A 12,301-nucleotide genomic window follows, 5' to 3' on the forward strand; every position below is an offset into this window, starting at 1 on the left:
GCAGGCAGGCAGGCAGGCAGGCAGGCAGGCAGGGAGGAAAGAGAGAGAAAGAGAGAAAGAGAGAGAGAGAGAAAGAGAGAAAGAGAGAGAGAGAGAGAGAGAGAGAGAGAGAGAAAGAAAGAAAGAAAGAAAGAAAGAAAGAAAGAAAGAAAGAAAGAAAGAAATGTTCTTTTAGAAAACAGAAAGAACACTCCCCAACTTTTAAGACCAGCTCAACCTTGATACCAAAACTTATTTGAAAACTCAAAAGCCCCCAAATAGCTAAGATACTCATGAATAAAAATAAAGTGAGAAGACATGCTCTAACAAGTATTAAGCCTTATTATAAATCTGTGGTAAGACAGTGTGAATTGAGGAAGTGGTGATTCCTGGGGTGGAGATGGCCGCGCTGCCCCCGCTGCCCCCACAGTTTAAGAGCATACAGCATCATCTGAGGACGGCTCAGGAGCATGACAAGCGGGATCCTGTGGTGGCCTATTACTGTCGTTTGTATGCAATGCAAACTGGAATGAAGATTGATAGTAAAACTCCTGAATGTCGTAAATTTTTATCAAAGCTAATGGATCAGTTAGAAGCTCTTAAGCAGTTGGGGGATAATGAAGCTATTACTCAAGAAATAGTTGGTTCTGCCCATTTGGAGAATTATGCTCTGAAAATGTTTCTGTATGCGGATAACGAAGATCATGCTGGGTGATTTCACAGAAACATGTTCAAGTCCTTCTATACTGCAAGTCTTTTAATAGATGTCATAACAGTGTTTGGAGAACTCACTGATGAAAATGTGAAACACAGAAAGTATGCAAGGTGGAAGGCAACATATATTCATAATTGTTTAAAGAATGGAGAGACTCCTCAAGCAGGGCCTGTTGGGATTGAAGAAGATAATGATGTTGAGGAAAATGAAGATGCTGGAGCAGCCTCTCTGCCCACTCAGCCACCTCAGCCGTCATTGTCAACATATGACCTAAGCAACATGCCATCAAGCAGCTATACTGGAATACAGATTCCTCCTGGTGCTCACGCTCCAGCTAACACTCCAGCAGAAGTGCCTCACAGCACAGGTGTAGCAAGTAACACTATCCAGCCTACTCCACAGAGTATTCCGGCCATTGATCCTGCACTTTTCAGTACAGTTTCCCAGGGAGATATACGACTAACACCAGAGGACTTTGCTAGAGCTCAGAAATACTGCAAATACGCTGGCAGTGCTTTGCAGTATAAAGACGTCAGCACTGCAGTGCAGAATCTACAGAAGGCCCTCAAGTTACTGACTACAGGCAGAGAATGAAGTCTTTGTACAACATTCACGCATTTTTGGCTTAAAGAACTAACAGTCCACTACTCTCTTCAGCCTATCAGGGGCACAGTTTTAAGGAAGATTTCAGTTCCATTGACTATAACAATGAAATCTGTGTCTATGTATCAGAAATTCTGTTGAAGCATTCATCAGCAGCCTCAACCAGTTTTCATTGTCCATTTAGTGGATTCAGTAGTCTCTGGGTATATAGGGCTGATGTGAGCATAGTCCTAAAAATGCCCATTGAATCCTGCTTGTTCAAAAAATGAAAACACACTTCTGTAAAATGTATTGGGAATTAGCTTTGTATCTTAATCTACCTAAATTAAGGAATTTTTTTTCATCTATAACTTGGACAAATAGACCATATTACTTTGCTATAAAATTCTAAATTTAACTTTTAATAAAGGTTGCCAGAATATTCTAGAGATCATGTTTTTGTTTTCCTCAGGACTTCTGAAACAGATATGAACATCCTAAACTGTTAGTTGAATCTGAAAGAGCTTATGTTCAAATTTCAATTTATATTCATATTAAATATAGTTACATTAAAAATTAAAATGTTCATGGAAGGAAATGTAATAAGGTAAAGAGGTAGAATCAGTTTTAGACATAAGAATAATGTTGGTTGCTCAGCTGTTTTCCCTTATCCATTGACGCTTAAGGTGAATTGGTATTTGCTTCCTAGGCAGTTTGACTGCATGTATTAGAGAATGAAAACAAGACGTTTGTAGTAATGCCTGGAAACTTGGTGCTTTGAGTTAAGGTTCTCCTCTGCTGCTATGGAATGGATTCCATAGAGTGTATAGCTATGAATGATGCAAAAGATTATAAAAACATAGATTCTCAGTTGTTAAGTTTATAAGTTTTGTGGGGAATTATGGACTTACGTGTCACCTGCATTTGTGCTGTGTAAAAAATAAATACAAGGATTCTTTTAAAAAAAAAAAAAAGACAGTGTGAATTGAGACAGGGACAAACAAACTAATGGAACAGAATATAGAGCCTAAAATTAGACCTATCCTTATATGAAGTCTGATACACGATAGATACACCTTAGCAAACTTGTAAGTTAAGGGTGAACTTCTCAACAAATGGTGCTGGGACAGTTGGACAAAATTACTGATGATGCGAATGGTGCCCCTTGAAACTTAATGCCTTGGTATAGGAAAAGGTTTCTCATAAAAGACACACGATACATTTTACTACATTAAAATTAAAAACTGCTTTTTATCAAAAGACCCCAAAAGGAGAATAGAAAGAAAAACTGCAGAATTGGAGAATATATCTGCAAGCTACATAACAACAAATGACCAATATTCAAAAGACATAAAAACACCTACAGGGACTTCCCTGGTGGCACAGTGGTTAAGAATCTGCCTGCCAATGCAGGGGACACGGGTTTGATCCCTAGTCCAGGAAGAACCCATATGCCTCAGAGCAATTAAGCCCGTGCGCCACAACTACTGAGCCTGTGCTCTAGAGCCCTCGAGCTACAAGTACTGAAGCCCGTGCTCCACTACAGGAGAAGCCACTGCACTGAGAAGCCCGTGCACGGCAATGAAAAGCAGCCCTTGCTCTCTGCAACTAGAGAAAGCCCGCTCACAGTAATGAAGACCCAATGCAGCCATAAGTTAATTAATTAAATTAATAAAAATTATTTTTTTAAAAAAAGAACACCTACGAATTAGGAAGAAAAAGACAGACAACCCAACAGGAAAATGGACAAGAGGCTTGAGAGGCGCTTCACAAATATTTTATAACATTTAAATAATTATTAAATAATTCACTTAATTAAATTATTCCAATAAATATTACAAATACATCATTAACAATCAGTGAATGGCAATTAAAATAACAATGAAATACCACTGCATACCAACCAGATTGGGAGAAAATGGAAAAGTCTAATAATACCAGGTGTTGATGAGATACAGAGCAACCAGGAAGAAGTCTCTGTTTTTTTTTTTTTTAGGAAGTCTCATTCTTAATTAATGTTAGTGTAAACTGGTATAACTACTTTGGAAAGCAACCTAGGATTAGTGACAAAATCGAATATACACATACGGCCTAACAACTCCCAATACATTCCCTAGAGAAACTCTTTCACTTGTGCCACAGAACACAGTGATGCTGATGACTGACACACTGTGCTTGCTTTGTGTCAGGCACTGTTTTAAACGCTTTAACATTTTTTAATTATGTTACTCTTCACAATAACCCTATGAGGTAGGTACTATTATCATTTCCATTTTACAAAAGCGAAAAAATTAAAACACCAAGAAGTTACACAGCTTTCTCAACATTACACGGTCAACGAGTGGTAGTCAGGATTTAACAGTCTGGTTTCAGAAACCTCTCTTAACCAACTACATTCTTCCACTTCTCACAAGAATGTTCTCAGCAACATTATTCATAACTGTCATAAAGGTGAAAAACATAAACACCCATCAACAGTAAAATGCATAAATCACAGACTATTCAAACAAAAGGATACTATGCATATGTGAAGAAAATAAAGGAACTACAGCTACACTCAATAATATAAATTTCACAAGGTTGAGCCAAAGAAGCACAACATTAAATATTCTAGACAGAATAAGTCCATATTTCTAAGTTCAAAAGAGAAGCAAAATTAAATTAATAATTTAAAGATGCACACATACATGGCAAAAGTATAAAGGAAATCAAGGAAATGATCACCACAAAAGTCAGACTTGAAGTTACCTCTAAAAGGGAAGAAGGGGTACTTGACTGAGAAATGATGAGAGATCTTCCAGAGTCATGGTAATATTCTATTTCTCGATCTCAGTGGCAGTTACACAGACACAAGCTTTATAATTATTCATTTAAAACTCTTTATACATTCTGTGCCCTTTTGTGGATGGATATTTCATGATTTAGGACGTTAAAAATAAAATACAAAGGAAAGAAAAAATGGCCAGAGAATTGGGAAATGCCAGGAGGAAATGCTGTCACAAAAGCTAAAGATAAGAAAAAGTAACAGAGAGCCTCAGATTATCAACACAAAATCAAATAAAATGAACTCAAGCATGTCCGCAGTGAATTCTTTCGTTTGGGTTTCAGAATAAAACAGAAAAACAGAAATCTTAATTCAATTCGTTCAAAAATGAACCAAGGCGAGGAAGCTGGAGACATTGATCCTGAGTCGGCAGCTTTCCTAAGGTCACAAATCTTTACTATCACTAGATGGTGTACCAGCAGTTGAAATGAACCATAACTCAAAATAACAAGAAGTACTTCTGATTCCCATAATTCACGTTAACACTGACCCTGACACTGAGTTCCACCAAAAAGAAAAAAAAAAAGAAGGAAAACTGTATTCATGAAAAATATATCCACCTTCCTGGAACACATTCAAAAAGAAGTGTATTCTGGTAAACCGGTAAATCTCCCAGAATTTACAAGTTTTCTGATAAACTGGTACATTTGACTGCGAGAACTAAGTTTCGGCGAACAGATTCTACAAACGGGCCACTTGTGACACCCAGAAAGCCGCTTCGTTCCCTGGTAAACCCTTCCCCACAGCCTGGAGAGAGCCTGATGCTGGCCCAACGTGCGGGGCCCTACATCGCCTTTCCCAGCAACTGCCCTCCCGGGCCCGGGCCTTCCGGGGAGCACTCGGGCCTTCCGGGGAGCACTCGGGCCTTCCCGGGAGCACTCAGGTCTCCTGGAAATGCCCGTTTCTCTCACTTTACCTCCTTTCCCGGAACGCCCCCAAAAATGAAAGCAGGGAGCTGGGGCCCGGCTTCCTCAAGGAGCAGGCAATAACTTCATCCCTAACAAGCTGGGGCTGAGGCTGGACCCGCTCTCTGCCGCCTGGGAGCCTGCACCAATGGGCTTCCCCACCTGGGCAGGTCAGGCCTTGGGATTGGCTCAAAGTCAGATTTGGTGAGCGAAGGGGCTGACGCCAGTTTCCTGGGTTCTGGGGGAGGAAAAAGGAGGGCCCTCTCAGGCCGTTTGACCCCCTCGGCTCCACAGAGCCCCGGGCAGTCCCGGAGCCTCCGGCCGGTGGCCTGTTATCCCCCGGCGAAGTCCAGTGACCCCAGGGGGTGACGCCCAACCTCACACCCCGTATTTATGAACGTTTCAGGGATCCCGTGGGGACCAATTCACCCTCACCCTCGATGCCTGGGCTCTTCAGTCTGGTCAGCCAGGTGACAATGAGGATGTAGAAGGCTCAACTGAGGAGCCTAGCGACCACCTCGGGCCCCTTCAGGCCTCCTCGGGCCTGACCGCGAGAAGCTCCTCGCTCTGCCTCAGGCGGCGCCTTTCCCGCCTTCCTCTGCGCATGCGCCGCCGCTCCCCTCTCGCATCTCCTCCTGAACCAGAGAAAGATTCCGCGGCTCCACCCTCTCCAACGACACCCACCGTCCTCCCTACACGTGCAGGCGCACGTGCACACACTCGCAGGCGGCCCTCCTTTCCTCCTTTCCTCACGTTCGGGTTTAGACCATGCGCCCAACCTCCTTCCCTTTCCACCCTATCCGCACCGCTCAATCCAGGCTCTAAGCCAAGTGCCTCGTCTAGAGCATGGGCTTCGCTTCCAGTCCCCCGAGGAATGCGGAGGTGAGGGTGAGGTGGGAGGATTGTTCTTCCCATTCATTTCTTCTTGCATTCAAATCTTTGACAGTAATACTTAAGGCTCCCATACTACCAGCCAGACCTTAAATATGTGTCCAATAAGACAGACGGGGACCTTGCCTTGAAACAATTCAGAAATCTGCCAGGCTTGCAAACAAGAATCAAAAATCCAAAGATTTACTCGGTGTTTGGTCTCAGGACTGGTTTTATACTCTCAAAGATGAAGGACCCCCGATAATATATGTGGGTTGTGTTTATGTGGATTTTGTTTATGTGAGTTATATCTGTCAATATTAAAACTGAGAAATTTCTGAAATATGTATTACCAAAAATTCATTGTGTTAATAGAACATTTTTAATAACTAATTCCCACACCAAAAATAATTTTGTGAGAAGAGTATTTTACATTTTTGCAAATCTCTTTAACGCCTGGCTTAATAGAAGACAGTTGGATTCTCATATCTGCTTCTGCGCGGGGTTTGTCAAAATAGCTCATGTGCTGTAGCTTCTGGAAAACATCACTGTATACTCAAGAGAAAGTGAGAGTGAAAAGGCAAATAACATCTTAATAGTATTATGAAAATAATTTTCACCTCATGAACCCCTGAAAGTGTCTCAGGAAGCACCAGCCGTCCCTAGGCCACATTTTAAGAACCACAGGCTTAGATCGTTATGACTGAACAAAAAGATGTAAAGGCAGATGTCTAGGTGCTGAAAGAATACATCACAATCTGGGAAAATCATTCAGTACTTCAGCACAGAAGCCGAATTTGGAGAGAGTGTTACTGACCCCAAGCACATACTGCTCATCACACAACAGGCCAATAAATCCAGAGAGACATTGTTGGGGCAAAGAATAGCAACTTTATTTGGAAAGCCAGCATGCCAAAAAGATGGTGGACTAGTGTCCAACAGAACCATCTTAGCTGAGTTAAAATTCAGGCTTCTTCTATACTAAAAGGGGAGGTGTGTGGCTGGTTGTTGCAAACTTCTTGGTGCAGGAATCCTTTGTTCTTGCAGCTGTCCCTGTAGGTCTGGTCACAATGTTCCTATAAGCCTCCAACAAGACAACTTATTTTCCATTTTGCAACTTTTTACCTTTATGTGAATGGAAGAGTGTTATACTTTTAAAGGTCAGAGACTTGAGAATGGGCTATCATGTGTATTTCAAGCTATAGGCAACATTCTTTTACAAAGGTGCAGAGCCAGCATGACTAAGCACAGGCAACAGAGCACAAGGGTTAGAGCTGAGGGAGTAGATCCAATATGGAGTCAGGCTTGTTCTTCTCTGTTACAAGAGGAGTTCCCTGAGGAAGTAACACTGCAACTGAGACTTGAAGGATGATTTACTAGGTTAAAAAATGGAATATGAACATCTCAGTCCCCGAGGCTATGCAAAGGCTCTGGGGCAGGAAAATCTTTGAATTCAAGACACCAGGAAAAATGCCAGTCAGTACATATTTATTGAATGATGTGAGCTACACTGCCCTAGACCTCCAGGATACTGTATGAAAAAGATTTTACATTCTAGTTTGCAAAAGCTGGAAACATGTAAACAAATAGGAATTTACAAGAATGGGAGCGATGTTAAGAAAGAAAACAGTGTGTTATGCGGGGACAAGGCAGAGAGCTGTAGACAGTACTCAAGTAAGACCTCTCTGAGGAAGTGACATTTGGCAGAGCCTTAAAGGAGATGAGCAAAGGAGCTAGAAGCAGCATGAGGAAGAGCATTCCAGGCAGAGGGAACAGCAGTGACAAAGGTCTGGAGGCAGACGTATACTTGAGATGTTCTTGAAAGAACAAGGAAGCCAACATGGCTGGATCCCAGTGACTGAGGGGAAGGGTGGTAGTAGGTGGAATAAGAGACATGGAAGGGGCCAGAGTATAGTATGGAGGCCTTAGAGGTCATGATAGGAAGTTGGGGCTTTTTTCCTGAGTGAGAAAAGAAGCTATTAGAGGGTTCTGAGTCAAGAAGTGACTCATGTTTTAACAGAAGGATCCCTTTGGCTTCTGGGCAGACAATAGGATGTGTGAGCTAAGGGTAGCTTCTGCATTCCTTGGCTTGTAGCTGCATAACTCCAATCTCCACCTTTGTCTTCTCCTTCTTCTCTAGGAGTGCCTTTCCTTTTGGTGTCTCTTCCAAGAATATTTGTCATTAGATTTAGGGCCCACTCAGATAATCCAGGATAATCTCATTTTGAAATCCTTAACTACATCTTCAAAGACCCTTTTTTCCAAATAGGGTCAAACAACAACAACAACAACAACAAAATAGGGTCACATTCACAGGTTCTAGGGGTTTGGACAGGGACATGTATTTGGGGGGACCACATTCAACACACTACGGTAGGTCTGGGATGAGAACTGAGAATAAGTTAACAAATTCCCAGCTGACGCTGATGCTGTCCATGTGGGGACCACAACCAGTGATGTAGAGAAGTCAGGTAAGATGGGGACCGAGAATTGACCACATGGGTATCACTGGTGACTTTGACAAAAGTGGTTTTGGTGAACAAGTCAGAATGAAAGTCTTATTGAGTAGATTCAAGGGAGACTTAGAAGAGAGGAAGTAGCAGTGAGCATAGACAAATTTTTAATGAATTCGTTATCAAGAAGAGGAAGAAATGGGACAGAGGTATAGAAGGATGTATGGTCAATGAATGAGTTTTTGGATGGAAGAAATAATAGAATCATTGTGTGCTAATAGGAAAGAGCTGGTAGAGAGGGAAAATTTGATGATTCAGAGGAAAGAGGGGACACATCATAGGAGGGATGTCCTCAAGGAGGGAAGAAAAAATGAAACACAGCATGCAGGCAGACTGATTTCCCTTAGAGCTGGGGTGTCCAGTATGGTAACCACTCACCACCTGTGGCTTCTGGGCACTCGAAATATAGGGAGTCTAAATTGATATATGCTGTATGTATAAATTACACACAGGATTTCAAAGACAGTACAAAAAGAGCAATGTAAAAGATCTAATTAATATATTTTACATTAATTATATGCTAATATTTTGGGTATGTTGGGTTAAAATATATTACACTAATTTCATCCTTTAAAATATTTGTGCTGGTGTGAACTGTAATAATCAAAAAACTGGCAACAACCAAGATGTCCAGCAACAGTTGAATAGATAAATAAATTGTGGCATATTCAGACAATAAAATACTCCAAAGTGGTGAGGAGGGACTTCCCTGATGGCGCAGCAGTTAAGAATCCGCCTGCCAATGCAGGGGACGTGGGTTCAAGCCCTGGTCCAGGAAGATCCCACATGCCGTGGAGCAACTAAGCCCATGTGCCACAACTACTGAGCCCACACGCTGCAACACTGAAGGCTGCATGCATAGAGCCCGTGCTCCACAACGAGAGAAGCCACTGCAATGAGAAGCCCGTGCACCGCAATGAGAAGTAGCCACTGCCGGCCACAACTAGAGGAAGCTCGTGCACAGCAACAAAGACCCGATGCAGCCCAAAATAAATAAATTAAATAAATAATAAATTAATCAATTTAAAAAATAAATAAATAAAATGGCTTTAAAAAAAAAAGCAGTGGGGATATAAGAACTATTGCTACTTATTCCATTGATGAATCTCATAAATATAATGTTGAACAAAATTAGGTTAAACACAAAAGAATAAATACTGTATGATGCCATTTATATCATGAAAAACAGACCAAACCAAAATATAGCATTATAAGTCAAGAGGAATGGGGTAGTGATTTGCAAGGGAGTAAATAGTTCCTGGATTGATGATGTTATCTTGGTTATATGGGTATTAACATTGTGATAATTCATTATGTTTTGTGAACATTGTTATGTGTGTGTCATCCTTCTCCACAAAAAAAAAGGTAAAAAAAAATAACATTATGCACTCAGAACTACTAAAAGAAAATGGAGTTTATCACAGATCTGAATTTTGATGCTGGCTAAAAGACAGTAACAGGTATTTTACCTGTAGCTGTCAGGGTTATTAAAGCTAGTTGCTTTAACAAACAACCCTATTTACTAATACTAATACTAACAAACTTTATTTACTAATAAAATATTAGATAGCTTAATGCAATAAGTTCTTACTTACATAAAGTCTAAAAGGCTCTCTTTCAAGGAGAAAACATGAACTTAAGCTCCTTTATCTCTTGGCTCTCCCATCCTTAAGTCCTCCAATAAATTCTCAGCTTACAGACAGCCAATGAGTGAAAGAAGAGAGATAAGGTAAATATTGTACAGGACATTTTATGGCCAGATCCAGAAGTGACCTACATCACTCTGCACCCACTCCACTGGCCCAAGACCAGTCAGATGGCCTCAACTTCACTGCAGGGAGGCTTGGGAAATGTAGTCTTCCTATGTGCCTAAGAAAGAAGAAACTAAATTGGTGAGCTTATAGCAAATCTCTGCCACCTTCCTTTGGACCTCCAGGTACTCACATACCCATCTCTGAGGAAGGGAACAGTGAGTGGAAAAGTGGGACACTGGTGTATTAGTTTCCTGTGACTGCAAGAACAAATTATCACAAACTTGGTAGGTTAAAACAGTAAAATTTTACTCTCACAGTATGCTGGAGGCCAAAAGTCCAAAGTCAAGATGTTAGCAAGGCTGAACTCCCTCTGGAGGCTCTAGGGGAGAATCACATAATTGCCTTTTCCAGCTTATGATAGCTCCAGGAGTTTTTTGGCTTGTGGCTACATAACTCCAATCTCTGCCTCTCTCTTCACCTGGCAGTCTTCTCTTCTCTCTGTGTCTTCCTGTGTGTCTCTTATAATATAGAACACTTGTCATAAGATTTAGGGCCTGAATAATCAAGGTTGATCTCATTTTGATATCTTTAACTTAATTATATATGAAAAAAAAAAAAAAGCTTTTCCAAATAGGGTCACCTTCACAGATTCCAGGCCATGGACATATCTTTTTTTTTAGGGGGGTGGGGTGGGGTGGGGTGGGGTATCACCATTCAACACATGACAATCAGAGTTCAGAGGCAATTGTAATGATTTGTGTGGAAAGTAATAAGAGCCTGGATTAGGATGGTAGCCTTGGAGTTTGAGACAAGTGAAAGGATTTGAAATGTATTTTAGTAGTATAGCATAGAGGACTTCATGATGGTTTAGAAGTGGGCGCTCAGGGGAAGGGGTGGTGAGTCAATGTACTAAAAACAAACTATCTAAAAAAAATTAAGAAAGCAATTCCATTTTTAATTGTATCAAAAACAATAAAACACTTAAGAATAAATTTAACCAAGGAGATGAAAGACCTGTATGATGAAAACTATAAGACGTTGAGGAAAGAAACTGAAGACACAAATAAACAGCAAAATATCCCACGTTCTTGGATTGAAAGAATTAATATTGTGAAAATGCCCATAGTACCCAAAGCAATCTACATATTCAGTGTAATCCCTATCAAAATTCTAATTTTTCACAGAAGTAGGAGAAAACTATCCTAAAATTTGTATGGAACTACAAAAGACCCTGAATAGCCAAAGCACTCTTCAGAAAGAAGAACAAAGTTGGAGACATCATACTTCCTGATTTCAAACTATATTACAAAGTTACAGTGATCAAAACAATATGGTACTGATATAAAAACAGGCACATAGACCAGTGAAACATAATAGAGAGTCCAGAAATATACCCATGCATATAGTCAACTGATTTTTGACAAGGGTGCCAAGAACACACAATGGGAAAAGGATAGTCTCTTCAATAAATGGGAAAACTGTATATCCACATGCAAAAGAATGAAACTGAACCACTATCATACACTGTGCACAAGTAGTAACTCACAAAGGATTAAAGACTTATATGTAAAACCTGAAACTGTAAAACTCCTAGAAGAAAAACATAGGGAAACAGCTCCTTGAGTTTTACCAAATTAGTCTTGGCAACAGTTTATTGGATAAGACACCAAAAGCACAGGAAACAAAAGCTAAAATAAACAAGTAAGATTACATGAAACAAAAGTGCTTCTGCATAGCAAAGGAGACAGTATATTGAAAGGGCAACCTTTTCAATGGAGAATGTGAGAAAATATTTGCAAACCATGTCTCTGGTAAAGGGTTAATATTCAAATTACATAAAGAACTCATATAACTCAACAGCAAAAAGGCAAATAACTCAATTTGAAAATGGGCAAAGGACCTGAATAGACATTTTTTCCGAAGAAGACATGCAAGTGGCCAATAGAGGCATGAAAAAGTGTTCAGCATCACTAATCATGAGGGAAATGCAAATCAAAACCATGAGATACCAACTCATAACTGTTAGGATGGCTATTATCAAAAAGACAAGAAATAACAAGTGTTGGAGAGGATGTGAAGAAAAGGGAACCATTGTGCACTCTTGTGGGAATGTATAAATTGGTGCAGCCACTATGGAAAACAGTATGGAGATTCCTCAA

The 12,301-nt window shown here is 40.5% G+C and overlaps 1 pseudogene; it reads left to right on the forward strand.

Annotated features, from left to right (window-relative positions):
• The first annotated feature begins 379 nt into the window (after nucleotides 1-379).
• LOC130838665 (vacuolar protein sorting-associated protein VTA1 homolog) lies at nucleotides 380-2,229 on the forward strand (annotated as a pseudogene).
• The last annotated feature ends 10,072 nt before the right edge of the window (nucleotides 2,230-12,301 follow it).

This window comes from Hippopotamus amphibius, chromosome 16 (genome assembly GCF_030028045.1).
Source record: "Hippopotamus amphibius kiboko isolate mHipAmp2 chromosome 16, mHipAmp2.hap2, whole genome shotgun sequence".
Classification (NCBI taxonomy): Eukaryota; Metazoa; Chordata; class Mammalia; order Artiodactyla; family Hippopotamidae; genus Hippopotamus; species Hippopotamus amphibius.